Source organism: Leuciscus leuciscus (assembly GCF_965113295.1).
Source record: "Leuciscus leuciscus genome assembly, chromosome: 10".
Classification (NCBI taxonomy): Eukaryota; Metazoa; Chordata; class Actinopteri; order Cypriniformes; family Leuciscidae; genus Leuciscus; species Leuciscus leuciscus.
This window is the reverse complement of record NC_138734.1, coordinates 23,338,996-23,364,111: the sequence shown is the minus strand read 5'-3', so window position 1 is coordinate 23,364,111 and position 25,116 is coordinate 23,338,996. Positions and strand designations below refer to the sequence as shown.

The 25,116-nt window shown below is 36.8% G+C and overlaps 2 long non-coding RNA genes across 3 annotated transcripts; one reads left to right on the top strand and one right to left on the bottom strand.

Moving 5' to 3' along the window:
* The first annotated feature begins 5,850 nt into the window (after nucleotides 1–5,850).
* Nucleotides 5,851–24,790, top strand: LOC309508539. The gene is made up of 2 exons (XR_014209519.1): nucleotides 5,851–6,184; nucleotides 23,783–24,790. It is a non-coding gene; the product is annotated as an uncharacterized lncRNA (long non-coding RNA).
* Nucleotides 13,246–15,817, bottom strand: LOC309508227. 2 transcript variants are annotated; one of them, XR_014209425.1, is made up of 4 exons: nucleotides 14,667–15,684; nucleotides 14,457–14,613; nucleotides 14,235–14,337; nucleotides 13,246–13,794 (listed from the first exon to the last, which is right to left on the bottom strand). It is a non-coding gene; the product is annotated as an uncharacterized lncRNA (long non-coding RNA). The 2 variants fall into 2 exon arrangements; XR_014209424.1 differs by lacking the exon at nucleotides 13,246–13,794 and adding an exon at nucleotides 15,790–15,817 and having other exon boundaries at nucleotides 13,842–14,337; nucleotides 14,667–14,740.
* Nucleotides 24,791–25,116: the final 326 nt, after the last annotated feature.

Sequence of the window (25,116 nt, the reverse complement as noted above, 5' to 3'; positions counted from 1 at the left end):
GAGAGGACGGGAGGCTGGATGAGGATGACTGTTGGTTTTCAGGGCAGGAACATACAAGACCTCATCTAGGCCAGGAGCCAGGTCCACTCCTCAGGATGTTTTTTGCTACCTTTTTTTCACTATTATTTCCTATTATCTTATACCTTGGGCCATCACAAGTTGATCACGATCACCCCCAACTCGGCCCGTTTGGTCTCAGGGGCCAAAAAACACAATTTTTGGGAAAAGCTTTTGGCGGAATGATGTAATTGTGAATATAAGGTACTGCAGCTACATAAATGGCCATATAACCCTACAATTTTGCATGGTGTATCCTGACAAATACGGGCAGCAGCAGATGTGACGATGGGATGTACGTCTCCATTCCCTGCCTCAGGGAACGAGGGTTACCATATGTAATTGAGACGTTCCCTTATCGGTCGGTCACTCTCGACGTATGTCGTAACCGACTGATAGGAATCCCTACCAAAGCGCCACAGCTGCTACACCCATCCAGTGCCCGGTGTAAGCCTGTACCCCTTCTTGCCTGGATGGACGATAGAAAAGGGCTTACACAGAGCGTATCTGTCACTGTTGTTCCGTGATAACCCATACAGCGAGATTATTGGATAACACTGGGAAACCGTGCCCTTTCTATGGAAGGGGAACGATGCGGAAGCCACTTTCTTCGAGGGAGTTATGTGAAAAAATACATATGGACTAGCCCGAAGGTTGTACTGCAATATTGGGTAACTTAGCCCAAGGGAAAGACACAGGGCTTCGATTAAGAGCAGCCGTGGAAGTATACACATATGGAATCCCCATAGGGTCACACATATGGAACCCAGCCTAACACCTGATCTCTGAAGGGAGTGGTGGGAACCTTGGGCACATAGCCAGGCCGGGGTCTCAGTACAACATGGTTGTCACCCGGCCCGAACTATGCCCATGCAGAAGTGATGGTGTTAAGTACCTCTGGGGGTAAGTCACCTAGAACCAGAGATGGAGTTTCCAGAGGTCCGGACGCGAGTGCCATAGGGTGCCCCGTCTCTGAGTCAGAAGGTCCTCCCTCAGAGAAATGGGCCAGGGAGGGACTGTCACAAGGAGCATAAGTTCAGGGAACCAGGTCCGGTTGGGGCAATAGGAGGCCACCAGAAGGACCTGCTCCTCGTCCTCCCTGATTTTGCACAGGGTCTGTGCAAGTAGACTCACTGGGGGGAACACATATTTGAGGAGGCGCCGGGGCCAGCTGTGTGCCAGTGCATCCGTGCTGAGTGTTCCCTCAGTCAGGGAGTAAAACATCTGGTAGTGGGAGGTCTCTGAGGAGGCAAACAGGTCTGAGCCTCCACCTGAGCCTCCCCGAACTCTCTCCAGATCAGCTGAACTGCCTGGGGGGTGGAGTCACCATTCTCCCGGGAACACAGCTCATGATAGCTCGTTGCCCACACGGTTGAGCACACCGGGGACATACATGGCTCGAAGTGACCTCGGATGCTTCTGACTCCAGAGGAGTTGTGACACGAGTTGTGACATGCAACGGGAGCGTAGACCACCTTGTCAGTTGATGTACGCAACGGTTGCAGTGTTGTCCGTACGGACCAGCACATCTCTGCCCTGTAGCGGCCACTTTAAGTGGCTCAGAGCGAGACATACTGCTGGCAACTCGAGGCAGTTGATGTGCCAATGCAGTTGAGGGCCCGTCCACACCCCTGACACTGCATGCCCGTTGTACGTGGCACCCCAGCCGGTGGCAGAGGCGTCTGTGAACACCACAGCATGCCTGGAAACCTGTTCCAAGGGGACTCCTGCCCGCAGGAATGAGGGGTCTGACCACGGGCTGAAGGTCTGGCGGCACGCCGGTGTGATTGTCACCCGGTGAGTGCCGTGATACCACACCCATCTCGGGACTCGGCCATGAAGCCAGTGCTGAAACGTGCTAGATCCTCTGCATGGGGGGCGATGTATGTCCCCGAGTTTGCTCTTCTCCCAGTTGACCAGAAGACCCAACTGGCTGAGGTGCCTGAGCACGAGGTCCCTGTGTTCGCATAACTGATCTCGAGAGTGTGCTAATATGAGCCAGTCGTCGAAATAGTTGAGGATGCGCACGCCCTGTTCTCTCATGGGAACAAGGGCCCCCTCCGTAGAGCCTAGTCAGGCATGCACGATGATAAACAGCATTAATAGCAACCATATCACCAGCAGCTAGTTCAGCCAATAGATGCCTGTCACCCACCACCTGAGCACATTCTTTCACTTTTCTATCCAAGCCAAGGGTGGCAGCCCTCCTCAGTTCCTTTTTTTGCCCACTTCACCACAGAAGAGACACGGTTTATCGAATGGTTCACATGATGTTGAGGGTCTGGGTAAAGCGAGTGTGGTGGACTTGTCACTCATGCGCTGTGTTTTTACTGGGCTCACAGACTCTTCATGCTTTTTTCTTTTTCTTGCTCTCTCAACTTTTTGTTTATCAATCGCATTTCTGCAGCTTTTGTGCCACACCATAGGATTTTGAATCATCAGCTGAACTACATCCTGACTACCACCACTAATGTCCACTATAAACTCAGGCAGATCCCCTAATGCCTTCAGCTCCTGGATGTTATCTAAAGCTTCTTTGTAACATGATTTCAATCTTTCAGGATTGTTTCTCAGTTTGAATGATGAAGAGGGATCTAATGTTTTTTCAATCTTTAGGGCGGACTGACATAGGAAGCATAAACTCCAGTCACGGCATTCCATTATGGCTAATCTGAAAAAAGAAATGAAGTTGCTTTAACATCATAAGATAGATAATATGAGCATTAACAAGCATTCGCAAAAGTAAAAAATCTATCAAATAATGAAGCTAACTAACTAGCTAGCAACATGTAGGCTATGTGCTTGCTTCAACAAAAATGACGGTAACTAGTTACTAGCTAGTTATGATGAAGCTAAATAGTTACTAGCTAGCTAGTTATTAGTTATCTACTGTAACACATTTTTCTATTTAATGAGAAAGTCATACGAACCTCAAAGTGTTAACCTGTCACCTCTGACCTTCAACAGCTGTCACAGCTCCTGGTGCAGATGGGATGTGTTGTTGCAGGAACTGATTTGCTATAGGCTACTCCTGACTGGTCGAAATCTCATGCTACTTAGGACAAATGTAATATACAGAAGTAGCTGCACTGCTTAAATATAAAATTAAAGTTTTTGAAGGAAAAGATAAGTAAAGTCACTCTGATGACACAATTTTTATGTGAAATGTGCATATTTACCACCAATTGTCATGGTATGGGGACATTTTTTTGTTTTTTTTTAAACTTGAAACCAATTTTATTGGATTCCTTGACCCCAAAAATGTACACTTCGACACCAAATTTGTCATTATAGCGATAACAGAAGCAAAGATATGGGCTCTAGAGTATTTTCGGCGCATTGGCGGCCATTTTTGAAAAAAACTGTTTATTTCTGATACAAAGTGTGATCTCACTTGTGTCTTAGGATACATTTATTTGTATTACCCTAAGGTACTTCCATACCAAAGGGGACCTTTGCATCATGACTTGAAGTCAAAGGCCTATTTTTTGGGCTTAACCTCCCTACTATATGGGAGCTCTAGGCATCTCGAAAACACCGCGCTGATATTGATTCTCGTTTTAGTTCTCCTTTTGTATCCAAAGTCTGCTTGCCATGGTCCATAATGTTTGAACGAAACAACAACAGCATGCAAATAGACATTGCGAACTACCGTCAGTCGCTTTGGTTACTATCAGAGGGCTCTGGTTCATAGCTCTGGTTGCCATGGCAGTACGAGCGGAAACCAGGGACAACGCGGATATGACGCCATTGACGGCGACAAAACGGAAATAAAGAAACGGGACGTTTCTCGAATTAAATTACAAATTTCTCCTGGTTTGAAAGTTGTTGGAAACAGTCGGGATGTACACAACTAAAAAATATATATAACATAGATATAGTGATTTTTGCTATTTTTAAAGCAAAAAAGTTACATATTGTGGCTTTAAGTCGTGAATATTTACCTTTAAGTCATGGAAAAGTCATGGAAATTTAATGGTAAAAATGTGTACAAACCCTGCTAAAATAACAGCAATTTGAATCTATTGAGTAGGCTACTCCTGCCCTGAGAGCAGCGCATAATACACTAAAATAACAGCGATTTGAATCTATTGAGTACTCCTGCCCTGAGAGCAGCGCGTAATACACTAAAATAACAGCGATTTGAATCTATTGAGTACTCCTGCCCTGAGAGCAGCGCGTAATACACTAAAATAACAGCGATTTGAATCTGAGTAATCCTGCCCTGAGAGCAGCGCGTAATACACTAAAATAACAGTAATTTGAATCTATTGAGTACTCCTGCCCTGAGAGCAGCGCGTAATACACTAAAATAACAGCGATTTGAATCTATTGAGTAATCCTGCCCTGAGAGCAGCGCGTAATACAATAAAATAACAGTGATTTGAATCTATTGAGTTGCCTACTCCTGCCCTGAGAGCAGCGCTAGGGCAGGAGATGTATCATTTTGACCATTGACATATCGCGGAGATTTGAACAAGTTCTGTTCTCGCATCAATTTAACAGACAGCGAGGAAACTTAGCATTATAAAAGCATGTTTTACACCAGTTACCCCATAATCAGATTTGTTGTGGTCAAATGATGAAACAGTCGAATCAAAATGCATACAATACGATATTTAGACGATGATTATTAGTTCTGTGCATTTTAATGTTCGCTAAACCACTTTAAACTTCTTAATTTTAAAGCTCCCAGCTCCAAAGCAACGCCATAGCAACCAAACTTGAGTACCCTAGCAACCGTTTTGCAAGACCTATATCTCTGTATCAGAACATCTTATAGAGATGAGGTTTGGCTCTTTTGACTCATGCTAGCAAACAGCACTTTCAACATGCTACACATGCTAGCAGTGCATAGCTACATGCTAATAGCGATTAGTTAAGTAAGAACTCTATAAAAACTCCATAGTAACCATCTGTGACAACTACCAACCACCTAGTAACACCATATCAACCGCTCTGAATACCATAGCAACCACCCAGAACACCCTAGCAACCACCTAGCAACCACCCAGAACACCCTAGCAACCACCCAAAAGACCCTAGCAACCACCCAGAATACCCTAGCAACCACCCAAAACACCCTAGCAACCACCCAGAACACCCTAGCAACCACCTAGCAACCGCCTAGCAACCACCCAGAATACCCTAGCAACCACCCAAAACACCCTAGCAACCGCCTAGCAACCACCCAAAATACCCTAGCAACACCATAGCAACCACACAAAACATCCTAGTAACCACCCATAACACCCTAGCAACCACCCAAAACACCCTAGCAACCGCCTAGCAACCATCCAAAAGACCCTAGCAACCACCCAAAATATCATAGCAACCACCCAAAACACCCTAGCAACCATCCAAAAGACCCTAGCAACCACCCAAAATACCCTAGCAACACCATAGAAACCACCCAGAACACTCTAGTAACCACCCACAATACCCTAGCAACACCCTAGCAACCACCCAAAACATCCTAGTAACCACCCATAACACCCTAGCAACCGCCTAGCAACCACCCAGAACACCCTAGCAACCACCCAAAACACCCTAGCAACTGCCTAGCAACCACCCAAAAGACCCTAGCAACCACCCAAAATATCCTAGCAACCACCCAAAACACCCTAGCAACCGCCAATAATACCCTAGCAACACCATAGCAACCACCCATAACATCCTAGAAACCGCCTAGCAAAAACTTTCCGGTCCAAACTTTCTCAAGCCAACTTGAAGTTTGTCTCGACGAACTTTCGCATCTAGTTATCTTTGTAAACGTTAGAGGATGTTGAATATTAACAAAAAACTAGATGGTAAAGTTCGTAGACAAACTTTAAGTTGGCTTGAAAAAGCCTAGCCAGAAAGTTTGAAAAAGTTTTAAACTGTTCTAGCATGGTTTACCATGATTTTCCATGATTTACCATGTTTCTAGTATGGTTTACCACATTGCTAGCATGATTTACCATGTTTTAACATGACCATGGATGGTTGGATGGATAGATCAAGATTAGTTAGAAAGAAAGATTATAAATAGAAAGAAAGATTATAAATAGAAAGAAAGAAAGAAAGAAAGAAAGAAAGAAAGAAAGAAAGAAATATGGATTAGTTAGAAAGAAAGAAAGATAGATTAGTGGTTCCCAACCTTTTTTTGTCTGAGACTGTCACAGTGTGAGACTGTTTTGTGTTATTGTATTGTATTAGTGTTGTTCCCTGAGTTGCCACCAGATGTCTCTTCCCCTCACTGTCATATGTATCATGAACTGCATTTCCCATACTCCTGTCTGTTAATCATTGATCATTTGTCACCAGCTGTTTCCCATTAACCTGCATATATAAGCTGTGTCTTTGTGTGTGTCTTTTGCTGGTTCATTGTTTGATGTCACTGGTTGTTCTGTTGCCTTCTCTGTGTCACCTGTTTGGATTATCATTTTGTGTACGGCTGTGAGTTTATGTTTTTATTAAACACTGTTAACCTGCAAATCCTTCTCCTCATTTGATACCGTGACAGAATGAACCAGCCATTAAGGAAGGAGCGGGTTATCAGCCACAGGAGTTATCTGTAGCCGGAGTTATTTTTGTATCACTGCTATGGATCTGACACAGGAGAGCAACTTGGAGCGGGTGAGAGAGGCACTGAGTACCAGGGTGGCGGATTTGCAACAACAGCTCCTGTTATTGCAGAGTGGTTCCGTGTTGCCCACACCATCCTTTTCCCCAACCCCACGGAGTTGAGTGGTCAGCCGGAGCCTAGCACGGACTTCCCTGAGAGATACGCTGGTGAGCCTAAGTTATGTGAAGACTTTATTAATCAGTGTTCTCTGCATCTAGATATGCATCACAGGACTTTCGAAACTGAGGAATCGAAAGTAGCGTTCGTGCTACTGCTGCTGACCGGTCCAGCAGCCACATGGGGAACAGAGGTGTGGGAGAGACGGGACCCATGCTGTGCCTCTTTCAAGGCACTTACCGGGGAGATGATTCGGGTCTTTTCCAAGACTAAGGTGAATTCTTCTCGGAGGTCAGGGAGGAGACCCCGTCCAAGCAATTTTTTGAGGGGAGGTAGTGCGCACCGGTCGTTGTGTGTTGGGACTCTGGGCCTGCGGGAATACACACCCGAGTCATATCACAAGATGGTTGCCACACCTGAGCCTCTTCACAAGATGGCTGCCACACCCGAGCCAATTATGGATGTAGCGAGTGCTAGAGACATGATTGTTTCACTCTTTCCCGAGCGTCGGCCACGAGAGAGGGAGATGGAGAGGAGACCCAAGCCTATTCACAAGATGGCTGCCGCACCAGAGCCACTTCACAAGATGGCTGCTGCACCAGAGCCACTTCACAGGATGGCTGCCTCACCTTTCTCTCCTATCCATGCCAGAACCCAGCGTCTGAGGTCTAGTCTGGCAGAGACTCCATTAGGGTCAGTGCGGAGGGCTGGCCTTCCAACCCCGATGCCGGTTTTCACGAGGGCCACTGCCAAGCCTGCACCCGCCCTCAAAATGGCCGCCGCCAAGCCAGCAGCAGTACCCAAGATGGCTGTCACTATGCCTGCGCCTATTTTTGAGACTGCTGGGGTTATACCTGCCCCTACACTCCAGATGGCTGTTGTCTCAGCGTCACCTGTTCTAAGGAGGGCTATCATCATGCCTGCACCTGTTCTCAGGAAGGCACCAGAGGTATGTTCATTGGACTCAGTATTTCCTGTGTTTACCATGGCTCTGTGGTGTGTGTGGTCTGCTTTCTGCTCTTCTGTTCAGCAAGATGTCTCTCAAGCCCATGAACCTGAATCGGCCGTTAAGTCTGAATCGGAGTCTCTTGAACTTCCTGTCACGGCTGAGAGGTCTGAGCCTGAGTCTCTTGCACTTCCTGTCACGACGGAGAGGTCTGAACCTGAGTCTACTGTACTTCCTGTCACGGCTGAGGAAGATGAACCTGAGTCTCTTGCACTTTCTGTCACGGCAGAGAGGTCTGAACCTGAGTCTACTGCACTTCCTGTCACAGCTGAGAGGTCTGAACATGAGTCTACTGCACTTCCTGTCACGACTGAAAGTCTCTCCGTCCTGCCCAAGATGGATGACTCCGAGGTCTCTGAACTCTCTGCCCGGCCAAAGATGGACGTCCCCGAGCTCCTTGAACTCTCTGCCTGGCCCAAGATGGCCGACCCCAAGCTAGTTGAACTGTCTGCCCTAGCTAACCTGGCCCATAGGGCCTCTTGTGCTTTTTTGCCCAGGTTCTTGTTACCGCCAGCACCACCATGGGTTGCAGCTCGGCTCTGGTGTCTGGAGATGCCTGCAGCACCACCCTGGTCTCCAGCGCCGTTCTGGTCTCTGGTCCCACCTGCGGCCCCGCCCTGGCTCCCTGCACCGCCTGCGGCCCCGCCCTGGCTCCCTGCACCGCCTGCGGCCCCGCCCTGGCTCCCTGCACCGCCTGCGGCCCCGCCCTGGCTCCCTGCACCGCCTGCGGCCCCGCCCTGGCTCCCTGCACCGCCTGCGGCCCCGCCCTGGCTCCCTGCACCGCCTGCGGCCCCGCCCTGGCTCCCTGCACCGCCTGCGGCCCCGCCCTGCACCGCCTGCGGCCCCGCCCTGGCTCCCTGCACCGCCTGCGGCCCCGCCCTGGCTCCCTGCACCGCCTGCGGCCCCGCCCTGGCTCCCTGCACCGCCTGCGGCCCCGCCCTGGCTCCCTGCACCGCCTGCGGCCCCGCCCTGGCTCCCTGCACCGCCTGCGGCCCCGCCCTGGCTCCCTGCACCGCCTGCGGCCCCGCCCTGGCTCCCTGCACCGCCTGCGGCCCCGCCCTGGGGTTCTAGACCCTCCATCCCTCCCCCAGATCCACCTCCGTTCCTCCACCCACCTGAACTTTTGTGCTTGGTCTTATGGAGTGTCTGGAAGCCACTCCTTTTAGGGGGGAGTACTGTCACAGTGTGAGACTGTTTTGTGTTATTGTATTGTATTAGTGTTGTTCCCTGAGTTGCCACCAGATGTCTCTTCCCCTCACTGTCATATGTATCATGAACTGCATTTCCCATACTCCTGTCTGTTAATCATTGATCATTTGTCACCAGCTGTTTCCCATTAACCTGCATATATAAGCTGTGTCTTTGTGTGTGTCTTTTGCTGGTTCATTGTTTGATGTCACTGGTTATTCTGTTGCCTTCTCTGTGTCACCTGTTTGGATTATCATTTTGTGTACGGCTGTGAGTTTATGTTTTTATTAAACACTGTTAACCTGCAAATCCTTCTCCTCATTTGATACCGTGACAGAGACCCCCTTTTTCCCTCTTGTAAGCTTGCAGCAAGGATGACAAAATATGTTGTTTTCAAACAAACGGTATGTTTACTATAAACATATGTTTATGCACAAATAATAGCCTATAATATTGAAAATACAATAACAAAAACATTAGTAGGCCCTTTGTAATTTAAAAATGTAAGCCTAGGAGTAGCCTATAAATTTGCCCTATTTTAAATGCAATAACAAAAATATCAGTATTCACACTTGTGTGTAGGTAAAAAAAGAATGAATATAGGCTATTACTAAATGACTTCTGTCTGGGGCCTCAATACTTGCATGGTATTTGTGAGGCTTTATCAATGTGAGGCTTTATTTTTTAGGCTTTTGGCGCTATAGCGAGCGATAACAAACATGCGTTTATTAACAGAATAATGCGTCTTTCGGAAGAACATTGTAGCCGGAACTACTTCTCTCTCTGTGTGCGTCTCATGGTGCGTCTATGACGAGTCACGCAGGTACTGGGCTACTCCGCAGCGGCAGCGATCCGAACCAGGGTAAAATAGTCCCAATGTAATCACTTAGTATAGGTGTACCATAGTGAGTCAGGATAAGACAAAAACACGGTTTGGAAAATGGATTCATGATGAACTCGCTCATATAAATTTTGAACAGAAAAAAGTTAAGGACTTTTATTTAATACAAATTGCTCAAAACTTTTCAAAATATGACGCGACCCCCCACAGAACTCGCTGAGGCCCCCTTGTGGGCCGCGACCCCCCTGTTGGGAACCGATGGATTAGTTAGACAGAAATATCAGTTTGAAAGAAAGAAAGAAAGATTAGAAAGACAGAAAGATTAGTTTGAAAAAAGAAATAAATAAAGAAAGATTAGTTAGAAATAAATAAAAATTTGTTTGAAAAAAGAAAGAAAAAGAAAAAAGAAAGAAAGAAAAGTAAAAAAGAAAGAAAGAAAAGTAAAAAAGAAAGAAAATGTTAGGAGAAAAGAAAGAACAGTAAGAAAGATAGAATAGTTAGAAAGAAAGAAAGAAAGAAAGAAAGAAAGAAAGAGATTAGGTAGAAAGAAAGAAAGAAAGAAAGAAAGAAAGAAAGAAAGATTGGTTAGAAAGAAAGAAAGATTAGCTAGAAAGAAAGAAAAAAAAGATTAGTCAGAAAGAAAGAAAGATTAGTTAGAAAGAAAGAAAGATTAGTTAGAGAGAATGAAAGAAAGATTAGTTAGAAAGAAAGATAGATTAGTTAGAAAGAAGGAATGAATGAAAGAAAGATTAGTTAGAAAGAAAGATAGATTAGTTAGAAAGAAAGAAAGATAGATTAGTTAGAAAGAAAAGGAGATTTGTTAAAAAGAAAGAAAGATGGATTAGTTAGAAAGAAATATATATTAGTTAGAAAGAAAGAAAAAAGATTAGTTAGAAAGAAAGATGGCTTAGTTAGAAAGAAAGAAAGAAAGAAAGAAAGATTAGTTAGTAAGAATGAAAAAGATAGATAGATAGATAGATAGATAGATAGATAGATAGATAAGTTAGAAAGAAAGAAGGATTAGCTAGAAAGAAACATTAGATAGATAGATAGATAGATAGATAGATAGATAGATAGATAGATAGATAGATAGATAAGTTTATTAGTACATAGAATAGTAGTTTAATTGAGTCTAGGGCTTCAGGGAGTTTAGATTTGAGTTTTGGGCTGGTACACTAATGGGCCACCGTAGTCTTGGCTCAATTTTAACAGTCTGCAATGAAAGTCTATGGAATTTTTATGATTTTTAATATTAATTTTTAAGAAAACTGAAACTCAAATCAGTCTGAAAAGATATAGCACACTAAGTCAGAACAGTCTGAAGGTCTGACCCGAGTTTGGTGGTCGTAGCTTTAACGGTCTAGGAGGAGATACACTCTAAAATTTGGCTCAGAAGAAGAAGAATAATAACTAGAAAAAAAGTTTGAGACAAACTTTAAGTTGGCTTGAGAAAGCCGGACCAGATAGTTTGAAAGAAATAAAAGTAGTTAGGAGTTTGAAGTAGTTTGAAGTTTAAAGTAGTTAAAATTTTGATTGATAAATTAGTTATAAAGAAAGAAAAAATATTAGTTAGAAAGAAAAAGATAGATTAGTTAGAAAGAAAGATTAGTTAGAAAGATAGATTAAAAGAAAGATTAGTTAGAAAGAAAGAATGAAAGAAAGAATGAAAGAATGAAAGAAAGACTGATAGTTGGAAGGAAAGAAAGAAAGAAAGAAAGAAAGAAAGAAAGAAAGAAAGAAAGAAAGAAAGGACTTGTGGATTACAAAGAAAGAAACAAAGTTGAAAAAGAAAGAAAGAAAGAAAGAAAGACTGATTAGTTGGAAGGAAGAAAGGAAGAATGGTGGATTAGTTAGAAAGAAAGAAAGAAAGAAGATAGATTAGTTAAAAAAAGAAAGAAAGATTGATTAGTTAAAAAGAAAGAATGATAGATAGATTAGTTAAAAAGAAAGAAAGAAAGAAAGATAGATAAGTTAGTTAGAAAGATAGATAGATTAGTTAAAAATAAATAAATAAATATAGATTAGTAGAGAAGTTAGTTTGAAAGATAGATAGATTAAAAAGAAAGAAAGATAGATAAGTTAGTTAGAAAGATAGATAGATTAGTTAAAAAGAAAGAAAGAAATATAGATTAGTAGAGAAGTTAGTTTGAAAGATAGATTAAAAAGAAAGATAGATAAGTTAGTTTGAAAGATAGATAGATTAAAAAGAAAGAAAGATAGATAAGTTAGTTTGAAAGATAGATAGATTAAAAAGAAAGAAAGATAGATAAGTTAGTTTGAAAGATAGATCAATTAAAAAGAAAGAAAGATAGATAAGTTAGTTAGAAGGATAGATTAGTTAAAAAGAAAGAAATATAGATTAGTAGAGAAGTTAGTTTGAAAGATAGATAGATTAGTATGAAAGATAGATAGATTAAAAAGAAAGAAAGATAGATATATAGATTAGTAGAGAAGTTAGTTTGAAAGATAGATAGATTAGTATGAAAGATAGATTAAAAAGAAAGAAAGATAGATAAGTTAGTTAGAAAGATAGATAGATTAGTTAAAAAGAAATAAATAAATATAGATTAGTAGAGAAGTTAGTTTGAAAGATAGATAGATTAAAAAGAAAGAAAGATAGATAAGTTAGTTAGAAAGATAGATAGATTAGTTAAAAAGAAAGAAAGAAATATAGATTAGTAGAGAAGTTAGTTTGAAAGATAGATTAAAAAGAAAGATAGATAAGTTAGTTTGAAAGATAGATAGATTAAAAAGAAAGAAAGATAGATAAGTTAGTTAGAAAGATAGATAGATTAGTTAAAAAGAAAGAAATATAGATTAGTAGAGAAGTTAGTTTGAAAGATAGATTAAAAAGAAAGATAGATAAGTTAGTTTGAAAGATAGATAGATTAAAAAGAAAGAAAGATAGATAAGTTAGTTTGAAAGATAGATAGATTAAAAAGAAAGATAGATAAGTTAGTTTGAAAGATAGATCAATTAAAAAGAAAGAAAGATAGATAAGTTAGTTACACTGTAAAAAATAAAAAGTTGAGTAAACTTAAAAAAGTAAAGCAACCAGCTGCAAAGCATTTTTGAGTTTACTCAACTTCAGTGGTCGAAGTTCATCCAACTACCAGTCCAACTCAAAGAAATGAGTTAGCACAACTACTGAGGTCCTGAAGTTGAGTAAACTCAAAAAAGCTTTGCAGCTGGTTGCTTTACTTTTTTAAGTTGATTAAATTTTTAACTTTTTTTAGTTGATTAAATTTTTAACTTTTTTAAGTTGATTCAATTTTTTACTTTTTTAAGTTGATTAAACTTTTTTACTTTTTTAAGTTAATTCAACTTTTTCAAATATCTCATCCAGATACTTGTATAGCCTTCACATTAAGAATCCAAATGCAGGGAGTAAACCACACTGTAAATACAACACAATACAAAAGACATTGCTATCATTACAGAACTTATTTATTGACAAATATTCTGCAAAACAACACATTTTCTATTTGCATTAGGTACACATATTTTAAGGTGATGAAGTTCTATTCCACTCTTCAAGATTAATAAAAATAAAAAATAAATGCACAAAATTAGAGTACAAACTGGAATAAATAAATGCTCAACCTTACAATTATCCATATGGATTGCAGCTACTTGGACAATCTTTTGAAGGACTATGCAAAATAAATCAGCCTTGCGGAGCACTTTAGGTCAAGATAAATAAACGGTTTTTTTTCTAAACAAACTAAACAAATTTTTTCTTAACCACCAGTTACTACTGGTGTATTTTAATACTTTAGGATAGTCCATTGGGGCCATAAATCAAGCCAAAGAGGAGAGTAACAACTGTGGCAAAGGTCTTGCACATTATCTGGCCCAATCTGCTCTTATAGTACTACAGAGAGGCACCTTATATTTGGGTTTGAGTGGCAACATCATCTTCAACGATAGTTAAGATCCTCATCTTCTCCCCTTGTGAATGTCTTCTGGCTCTGTGTCCTGCAGTAGAAAATAAATCAGCATAAAATTAGGGTCATTTTTATTTGATTTTATTGAATTATGTTAGACCAGAGTGTCCCTAAAGGTCTGCTCATGTAACTTCACTTGAAACACGGTCATGTTTAACCTTATGATTGTGCACTGTATTGTTTTAACAGGTTAGATATCAGAGGGAATGTCTCCAGACAGTGTTGTGAAACAGTAATTTTCGACTGTCTTTGCTTTGATAAAATAACAACTTGTTGAATTTGTGCTATCAGGTGAAGTCAAACTGATCACTGAGAAAGTTTCAACTACGATTATTTAATAAAGTATTTTTTACCATGACTTTGTCTGTTGATGATAAGTTTTGTATATCACACAAAACCTATCTCTTAACAGCATCTGGTAAATAGGTGAAATATATCAGGTGTGAGTGTATATGCTGATGATCTTCTTACCAGGCAAGTCTTCAGAATGTTTCCAGACTTTTCCCTCATAAACAAAGGCAGACCTTTAAGAGTTGTAGACTTTCTTTGAGGAAGCACATTGGAGTTTCTGTGTCTGAAAGACAGAAAAACAAATATGGAACAAGTTATATACAAAGAGAAGCATGGGAATTACCTTGAAAAAGAGATGGCACCATTTAGCCTTTAACCAGAGAGATATGATCAAATAATTACTTGATGATCAAGTTGGTCTAGGAGGATCTTCATCTCATCTCCATACGCTCCACCACTTGCTTTGTACGACTAGATGTGTATTCATTTAACCAAGAGAAAAAGGTGCTCTTCGGATCAGTTTGTGTGATCCTGTAATACTCAGCAGAGAGCAGAGACCCTAAAAAACAGAATTAAGTGTAGACCAACACAAGTAAATTCAGTTCAACTCACCTGATCTTTTCAAAAATAAAGGCCACTGTTTTAGCACATCCAAGGATCTTGTCACTGTACTGATGTTCTTTAGTCTAAAAAGGACAAATACAACAGAACAAAGATACATAATTTTATTAAACAAAACAACAACAACAAAAATCAGTTACAGTAAGTTAATTTAACATGTAGTAAAAATAATAAAGAAATTGAATAATCAAATGTGAAAAAGAATCAATGCATAGTTTTCACTGTATTTATTAAATATGACAGATATTAAAGATACAAAAGTTATTATAAGAGCAGTGAGCTATTTTGTCTTTTGTAGCCTAATATTTGTTTAAGGATACACAATATTTGTATCTTATTCACTTTAAAACATACTGCACACATACTACCCATTCTATTATTTAATATGCAAAGTTAACATACATATTTTTAACATAACACATTCGTTTTGCATATATAGGCCAATATTATTAAATTTTTCCTCTAAATTGTATTGTATTTAATTATATTGCACTGTAGAATGACTGAGCCTCAACCTAAGCATGTACAAACTGTAACTGAAATTTGTATACGTGACAAATAAACTTGAAATTAAATTGAACGGACTGCGGTCACTTTAAGAGCTCATGGATCTAATACTGAAACATCTAGGTTTCACCAAATTGGTTATGTTCATTTAAGACATTGCCGACCGTGTTTACTTGAATACTTTTTTTATTTTGTTTTTTTGTTATTGACATAATTGTATGTGTATGTCACTATTAAATCGCAATACGCCACGAAAGATAGCTGAATTCGCACTCAGATTCTGTCCGAGTCCGAGAGAAGCAGCATTCTGTCTCTCAATCAACGCAAGCACCGCATTTAAGTCTTTATTCACGACTTACTGAGCTTAACATTTTTAACATATTTTAAACACCATGCACGTCCTTGTCCTTCTTTTCTCATTCAAGCATGTTTCCTCACTCTAACGTTAGTCTGGGTAACTTAACGTTAGCACGCTACGTGGATAATCTCTAACAATAGAAACTTATCGTCACCACAAAATATATCTTTTAACATAATACTATATTTTATCAACATATGTGTGCAATTTATAGCCTATTTTCATGTATAAAGCTTAAAGAAAACTTACCTCAATCAGATGAAATCCAGTCCCTTCGATAGTTGAGGGGTTGAAGGAGGAAACCCCGAGAGTAACGTACAGCGAGACAGACTGCGCATGCGCGATGACGGGAAGTTAAACGTTCGAACTATGAAATCAAAATATTAAGTTTTCTCAACTTAATTGTTTGTGTTCATTGGACAAAATAGTAGTACACTTGCAGTTAAATAGTTTTCATAAGTAAAGTCAACATTGCAGTCAAAAATTTGCCCACTCAACTTAAAATTTTAAACTGAGTTAACATTTTGCAAGTTGGATTTTTTACAGTGTAGAAGGATAGATAGATTAGTTAAAAAGAAAGAAAGAAATATAGATTAGTAGAGAAGTTAGTTTGAAAGATAGATTAGTATGAAAGATAGATAGATTAAGAAGAAAGAAAGATAGATAAGTTAGAAAGATAGATAGATTAGTTAAAAAGAAAGAAAGAAATATAGATTAGTAAAGAAGTTAGTTTGAAAGATAGATTAAAATGAAAGAAAGATAGATAAGTTAGTTAGAAAGATAGATAGAATAGTTAAAAAGAAAGAAAGAAAGATAGATTAGTAGAGAAGTTAGTTAGAAAGATAGATAGATTAGTTAAAAAGAAAGATAGATTAGTAGAGAAGTTAGTTTGAAAGATAGATAGATTAGTAAGAAAGAAAGATAGATTAGTAGAGAAGTTAGTTTGAAAGATAGATAGATTAGTAAGAAAGAAAGATAGATTAGTAGAGAAGTTGGATGGATGGATGGATGGATGGATGGATAGATAGATAGAAAGAGTTTGAAGATAGATAGATAGATAGATAGATAGATAGATAGATAGATAGATAGATAGATAGATAGAAAAAGTTTGAAGATGGATGGATGGTGGGATGGATGGATGGATGGATAGATGGATGGATAGATAGATAGATAGATAGATAGATAGATAGATAGATAGATAGAAAAAGTTTGAAGATAGATAGATAGATAGATAGATAGATAGATAGAAAAAGTTTGAAGATAGATAGATAGATAGATAGATAGATAGATAGATAGATAGATAGAAAAAGTTTGAAGATGGATGGATGGATGGATGGATGGATGGATGGATGGATGGATGGATAGAGTTTGAAGATAGATAGATAGATAGATAGATAGATAGATAGATAGAGTTTGAAGATAGATAGATAGAGTTTGAAGATAGATAGATAGAGTTTGAAGATAGATAGATAGATAGATAGATAGATAGATAGATAGAAAAAGTTTGAAGATAGATAGATAGAGTTTGAAGATAGATAGATAGATAGATAGAGTTTGAAGATAGATAGATAGAGTTTGAAGATAGATAGATAGATAGATAGATAGATAGATAGATAGATAGATAGATAGAAAAAGTTTGAAGATGATAGATAGATAGATAGATAGATAGATAGATAGATAGAATAGTAGTTTAATTGAGTCTATGGCTTCAGAGAGTTTAGATTTGCATTTTTAGTTTGTGCACTAATGAGCCACCGTAGCCTTGGCTCAATTTGAACAGTCTGCAATGTAAGTCTATGGGATTTTTATGATTTTTAATATTAATTTTTAAGAAAACTGAAAGTCAAATCAGTCTGAAAAGATATAGCACACCAAGTCAGAACAGTCTGAAGGTCTGACCCGAGTTTGGTGGTCGTAGCTTTAACGGTCTAGGAGGAGTTAGAGTCAGAAATTTTGGCTAAGAAGAAAAAGAAGAAGAATTAGTTAGAAAGAAAGAAAGAAAGAAAGAGAAAGAAAGAAAGAAAGAAAGAACAAAGATTAATTAATTAGAAAGAAAGAAAGAAAGAAAGAAAGAAAGAACAAAGATTCATTAATTAATTAGAAAGAAAGAAAGAAAGAAAGAAAAGATTAGCTAGAAAGAAAGAAAGAAAGAAAGAAAGAAAAGAAAGATTAGTTAAAAAGAAAGAAAAAAGAAAGATTAGTTTGAAAGAAAGAAAAAGAAAAAAGAAAGATTAGTTAGAAAGAAAGAAAGAAAGAAAGAAAGAAAGAAAGAAAGAAAAAAGATTAATTAGTTAGAAAGAAAGAGAAAGAAAGAAAGAAAGAAAGAAAGAAAGAAAGAACAAAGATTAATTAGTTAGAAAGAAAGAAAGAAAGAAAGAAAGAAAGAAAGAAAGAAAGAAAGAAAGAAAAGAAAGATTAGTTAGAAAGAAAGAAAAAGAAAAAAGAAAGATTAGTTAGAAAGAAAGAAAAAGAAAAAAGAAAGAAAGAAAGAAAGAAAGAAAGAAAGAAAGAAAGAAAGAAAAGATTAGTTAGAAAGAAAGAAAGAAAGAAAGAAGATTAGTTAGAAAGAAAGAAAGAAAGAAGATTAGTTAGAAAGAAAGAAAGAAAGAAAGAAAGAAAGAAAGAAAGAAAGAAAGAAAGAAAGAAAGAAAAGAAAGAAAGATTAGTTAGAAAGAAAGAAAAAGAAAAAAGAAAGATTAGTTTGAAAGAAAGAAAAAGAAAAAAGAAAGATTAGTTAGAAAGAAAAAAGATTAATTAGTTAGAAAGAAAGAAAGAAAAAAGATTAATTAGTTAGAAAGAAAGAAAGAAAGAAAGAAAGAAAGAAAGAAAGAAAGAAAGAAAGAGAAAGAAAGAAAGAAAGAAAGAAAGAACAAAGATTAATTAGTTAGAAAGAATGAAAGAAAGAAAGAAAGAAAGAAAGAAAGAAAGAAAGAAAAGATTAGTTAGAAAGAAAGAAAGAAAGAAAGAAAGAAAGAAAGAAAGAAAGAAAGAAAGAAAAGAAAGATTAGTTAGAAAGAAAGAAAAAGAAAAAAGAAAGATTAGTTAGAAAGAAAGAAAAAGAAAAAAGAAAGAAAGAAAGAAAGAAAGAAAGAAAGAAAGAAAGAAAGAAAGAAAGAACAAAGATTAATTAGTTAGAAAGAAAGAATGAAAGAAAGTAAGAAAGAAAGAAAGAAAGAAAGAAAGAAAGAACAAAGATTAATTAGTTAGAAAGAAAGAATGAAAGAAAGTAAGAAAGAAAGAAAGAAAGAAAGAAAGAAAGAAAAGATTAGTTAGAAAGAAAGAAAGAAAGAAAGAAAGAAAAGAAAGATTAGTTAGAAAGAAAGAAAAAGAAAAAAGAAAGATTAGTTAGAAAGAAAGAAAAAGAAAAAAGAAAGAAAGAAAGAAAGAAAGAAAGAAAGAAAGAAAAGATTAGCTAGAAAGAAAGAAAGAAAGAAAGAAGATTAGTTAGAAAGAAAGAAAGAAAGAAAGAAAGAAAGAAAGAAAAGAAAGATTAGTTAGAAAGAAAGAAAAAGAAAAAGTTAGAAAGAAAGAAAGAAAGAAAGAAAGAAAGAAAGAAAGAAAGAAAGAAAGAAAGAAAGAAAAAAGATTAATTAGTTAGAAAGAAAGAATGAAAGAAAGTAAGAAAGAAAGAAAGAAAGAAAGAAAGAAAAGATTAGTTAGAAAGAAAGAAAGAAAGAAAGAAAGAAAGAAAGAAAGAAAGAAAAGAAAGATTAGTTAGAAAGAAAGAAAAAGAAAAAAGAAAGATTAGTTTGAAAGAAAGAAAAAGAAAAACGAAAGATTAGTTAGAAAGAAAGAAAGAAAGAAAGAAAGAAAAAAGATTAATTAGTTAGAAAGAAAGAAGGAAAGAGAAAGAAAGAAAGAAAGAAAGAACAAAGATTAATTAGTTAGAAAGAAAGAAAGAAAGAAAGAAAGAAAGAAAGAAAGAAAGAAAGAAAAGATTAGTTAGAAAGAAAGAAAGAAAGAAGATTAGTTAGAAAGAAAGAAAGAGAGAAAGAAAGAAGATTAGTTAGAAAGAAAGAATGAAAGAAAGAAAGAAAGAAAGAAAGAAAGAAAGAAAGAAAGAAAGACAGACAGAAAGACAGAAAGAAAGCAAGAAAGAAAGAAAGAAAGAAAGCAAGAAAGAAAGAAAGAGAGAAAGATTGATTAGTTAGAAAGAAAGAGAGATAGATTAGTTAGAAAGATAGATAGATTAGTTAGAAATAAAGAAAGATAGATTAGTTAGAAATAAAGAAAGATAGATTAGTTAGTTAGAAAGATAGATAGATTAGTTAGAAAGAAAGAAAGATAGATAAGTTAGTTAGAAAGATAGATATATTAGTTAGAAAGGAAGAAAGATCGATAAGTTAGTTAGAAAGAAAGAAAGAAAGAAAGAAAGAAAGAAAGAAAGATTATTTAGTTAGTTAGAAAGATAGATAGATTAGTAAGAAATAAATAAAGATAGATAAATTAGTTAGAAAGATAGATAGATTAGTAAGAAACAAAGAAAGATAAGTTAGTTAGAAAGATAGATAGATTAGTAAGAAAGAAAGATAGATAAGTTAGTTAAAAAGATAGATAGATTAGTTAAATTGATTCGTTAGAAAGTATTAGTTAGAAAGAAAGATTAGTTAGAAAGAAAGAAAGAAAGAAAGATTAGTTAGAAAGAAAGAAAGAAGGATTGGTTAGAAAGAAAGAAAGATTAGTTAGAAAGAAAGAAAGAAAGAAAGAAAGAGGGAAAGACTGATTAGTTATAAAGAAAGAGATAGATTAGTTTGAAAGATAGATAGATTAGTAAGAAATAAAGGAAGATAGATTAGTTAGTTAGTTAGTTAGTTAGAAAGATAGACAGATTAGTTAGAAAGAAAGATAGATAAGTTAGTTAGAAAGATAGATAGATTAGTTAGAAAGAAAGAAAGAAAGAAAGAAAGAAAGAGATTACTTAGTTAGAAAGATAGATATATTAGTTAGAAAGAAAGATAGATAAGTTAGTTAGAAAGATAGATAGATTAGTAAGAAAGATAGATAGATAAGTTAGTTAAAAAGATAGATTAGTTAAGAAAGAAAGATACGTTAGTTAGAAAGATAGATAGATTAGTTAGAAATATAGAAAGATTAGTTAAAAAAAAAGAAAGATGGATTAGTAAGAAAGAAAGATAGATAAGTTAGTTAGAAAGATAGATAGATTAGTAAGAAAGAAAAATAGTTAGTTAGAAAGATAGATAGATTAGTAAGAAAGAAAGAAAAAAGATAGATAAGTTAGTTAGAAAGATATATAGATTAGTTAGAAAGAAATATAAGTTAGTTAGAAAGATAGATTAGTTAGAATGAAAGAAAGATAGATAAGTTAGTTAGAAAGATAGAAAGATTAGTAAGAAAGAAAGAAAGAAAGAAAGAAAGATAGGTTAGTTAGAAAGATAGATTAGTTAGAAAGAAAGAAAGATAGATAAGTTAGTTAGAAAGATAGATAGATTAGTAAGAAAGAAAGAAAGAAAGAAAGAAAGATAGATCGATAAGTTAGTTAGAAAGATAGATAGATTAGTTAGAAAGAAAGACAGATTGATAGATAGATAGATAGATAGATAGATAGAAAACGTTTGAAGATAGATAGATAGATAGATAGATATGGTTTGAAGATAGATAGATAGATAGATAGATAGATAGATAAGGTTTGAAGATAGATAGATAGATAGATGGATAGATAAGGTTTGAAGATAGATAGATAGATAGATAGATAGATAGATGGATGGATGGATGGATGGATGGATGGATGGATGGATGGATGGATAGATAGATAGATAGATAGATTGATAGATAGATAGATAGATAGATAGATATAGAATGGTAGTTTAATTGAGTCTAGGGCTTCAGAGAATTTAGATTTGAGATTTTGGCTTGTACACTAATGGGCTACCGTAGTCTTGGCTCAATTTGAGCAGTCTGCAATGAAAGTCTATGGGATTTTTATGATTTTGAATATTAATTTTTAAGAAAACCGTAAGTCAAACCAGTCTGAAAAGATATAGCACACCAAGTCAGAACAGTATGAAGGTCTGACCCGAGTTTGGAGTATGTAGCTTGAACGGTCTAGGAGGAGTTAGTGTCCCAAAATTTGCGGTCAGAAAAAGAAGTAAGAAGAAGAATAATAATAAGTTTAAATAGGATTTCAGTAAGTTGGCTTTCTCAAGCCAACTTAACTAGAATGTACATTTCCTGAAGAAAATGTGAAGTGGTGCTTGCAGTGGCAAAACTCGCCACTGGGCAGATGCTAACACAATTAACATGTTGTAATACCATGATATACCACGTTTTAGCATTATTTACCACGATTTACCATGTTTCTAAGATGATTTACTACGATTTACCACATTCCAGCATGATTTACTATGATTAACATGTTGTTAAAATGATGGTAGCATGATTAGCATGTTGGTAGCATGATGCTAGCATGATTAGCATGTTGCTAGCATGCTTTTAACAAGATGTTAGCATTATTAGCATTTTGCTAGCATGTTTTTAGCTAGATGCTAACATGATTAGCATGTTGCTAGCATTATGCTAGCTTGATTAGCATGTTTCTAGCATGATGCTAGCTTGATTAGCATGTTGCTAGCATTATGCTAGCTTGATTAGAATGTTGCTAGCTTGATTAGCATGTTGGTTGCATAATGCTAGCATTATTAGCATGTTGCTAGCTTGATTAGCATGATGCTAGCATTATGCTAGCTTGATTAGCATGTTGCTAGCATGATGCTAGCTTGATTAGCATGTTGGTAGCTTGATGCTAGCATGATTAGCATGTTGCTAGCATGTTTTTAGCTAGATGCTAACATGTTTAGCATGTTGCTAGCCTTATGCTAGCTTGATTAGCATGTTGGTAGCATAATGCTAGCATTATTAGCATGTTGCTAGCTTGATTAGCATGATTCTAGCATGATGCTAGCTTGATTAGCATTTTGCTAGCATGATGCTAGCATGATTAGTATTTTGCTAGCATGTTTTTAGCAAGATGCTGTTGCCAGGTGGTTGCTAGGGTGTTCTGGGTGGTTGCTAGGCAGTTGCTAGGCAGTTGCTAAGGTGTTCTGGTTGGTTGCTAGGCAGTTGCTAGGGTATTATTAGTGGTTGCTAGGCAGTTGCTAGGGTGTTCTTGGTGGTTGCTAGGGCGTTGCTAGGTGGTTGCTAGGGTGTTCTGGGTGGTTGCTATGGTGTTGCTAGGCAGTTGCTATGGTATTCTGGGTGGATGCTAGGGCATTGCTAGGAAGTTGCTAGGGTGTTCTGGGTGGTTGCTAGGCAGTTGCTAGGTGCTCTGGGTGGTTGCTAGGCAATTGCTAGGTGTTCTGGGCGGTTGCTAGGGTATTTTTGGTGGTTACTAGAGCATTTCTATGTTGCTAGGGTGTTCAGGGTGGTTGCTAAGGTATTTTTGGTAGTTGCTATGGTGTTACTAGGTGGTTAGTAGTTGTCAAAGATGGTTACTATGAAGTTTTTATAGAGTTCTTAAAATCTTTAATTCGTGCCTATGGCCGAATAGGCACAAGCATGGAGCAATATCGCAAGGCTACGAGTGTGATATTGCTTAAAAAAAAAAAAAGGGTTTTATTGGTTTAGGGTGGTTGCTAGGGAGCTCTTAGTGGTTGCTAGGGTGCTGTAACTGGTTGCTAGGGTGTGGCTATGAGGATTTTAGGCCATTACTTATTGGTTGCTTGATAATATACATCCTCTGAGGGAGAGAGAGAAGGAGAGATGCAGGGGTGTCAGGCCCTTTGTGTCTGTGTGTGTGAAAACGTCGGTTTGGATTTGAATTTTTTTAGAATGCCCAATGTTAAGTCAATGGGACTTTTTTGGCCACTTTTTCGCCCGCTGTGCGAACATCGTACACCCGATCGCTTAGAAAAGTCATAGCACACCTCTCCTCAATGAGCTGGTCGATTTGACACCTCAATCAGGGGTCTGTGACAAACGGTGCGGGGCAAGTTACGCGCCAAACTTTGTGTATAATAAGTATTAACAATAACAATAGTGTTGCTTTAAAAAAGCACCACTAACTAGATGGTAAAGTTCGTAGACAAACTTTAAGTTGGCTTGAAAAAGCCTAGCCAGAAAGTTTGAAAAAGTTTTAAACTGTTCTAGCATGGTTTACCATGATTTTCCATGATTTACCATGTTTCTAGTATGGTTTACCACATTGCTAGCATGATTTACCATGTTTTAACATGACCATGGATGGTTGGATGGATAGATCAAGATTAGTTAGAAAGAAAGATTATAGAAAGAAAGAAAGAAAGAAAGAAAGAAAGATAGATTAGTTAGACAGAAAGATCAGTTTGAAAGAAAGAAAGAAAGATTAGAAAGACAGAAAGATTAGTTTGAAAAAAGAAATAAAGAAAGAAAGATTAGTTAGAAATAAATAAAGATTAGTTTGAAAAAAGAAAGAAAAAGAAAAAAGAAAGAAAGAAAAGTAAAAAAGAAAGAAAATGTTAGGAGAAAAGAAAGAACAGTAAGAAAGATAGAATAGTTAGAAAGAAAGAAAAAAGAAAGAAAGATAGATTGGTTAAAAAGAAAGAAAGATTAGCTAGAAAGAAAGAAAAAAAAGATTAGTCAGAAAGAAAGAAAGATTAGTTAGAAAGAAAGAAAGATTAGTTAGAGAGAATGAAAGAAAGATTAGTTAGAAGGAAAATAAGAAAGATAGAAAGATTAGTTAGAAAGAAAGAAAGATACATAGATTAGTTAGAAAGAAAGAAAGAAAGAAAGAAAGATTAGTTAGAAGGAAGGAAAGAAAGAAAGAAAGAAAGAAAGAAAGAAAGAAAGAAAGAAAGAGAAAGACAAAGACTGATTAGTTAGAAAGAAAGAAAGATTGAGTAGAAAGAAAGAAAGACAGATAGATAGATTAGTTAGAAAGAAAGGTAGATTAGTTAGAAAGAAAGATAAATTAGTTAGAAAGATAGATTAGTAAGAAAGAAAGAAAGATAGATAGATTAGTAAGAAAGAAAGAAAGATTAGCAAGAAAGAAAGAAAGATTAGGTAGAAGGAAAGAAAGAGAAAGAAAGATAGATTAGTTAGAAAGAAAGAAAGATAGATTAGTTAGAAAGAGAGAAAGATAGATTAGTTAGAAAGATAAATTAGTTAGAAAGAAAGAAAGAAAGATTAGTTAGAAAGAAAGATAGATTAGTTAGAAGGAAAGAAAGAGAAAGAAAGAAAGAAAGATAGATTAGTTAGAAAGAACGAAAGATAGATTAGTTAGAAAGAAAGAAAGATTAGTTAGAGAGAATGAAAGAAAGATTAGTTAGAAGGAAAATAAGAAAGAAAGATTAGTTAGAAAGAAAGAAATATATATAGATTAGTAAGAAAGAAAGAAAGAAAGAAAGAAAGAAAGAAAAAGACTGATTGATTAGTTAGAATGAGAGAAAGAGAAAGACAAAGACTGATTAGTTAGAAAGAAAGAAAGAAAGATTGAGTAGAAAGAAAGAAAGAAAGAAAGAAAGAAAGAAAGAAAGACAGATAGATAGATTAGTTAGAAAGAAAGGTAGATTAGTTAGAAAGAAAGATACATTTGTTAGAAAGATAGATTAGTAAGAAAGAAAGAAAGATAGATAGATTAGTAAG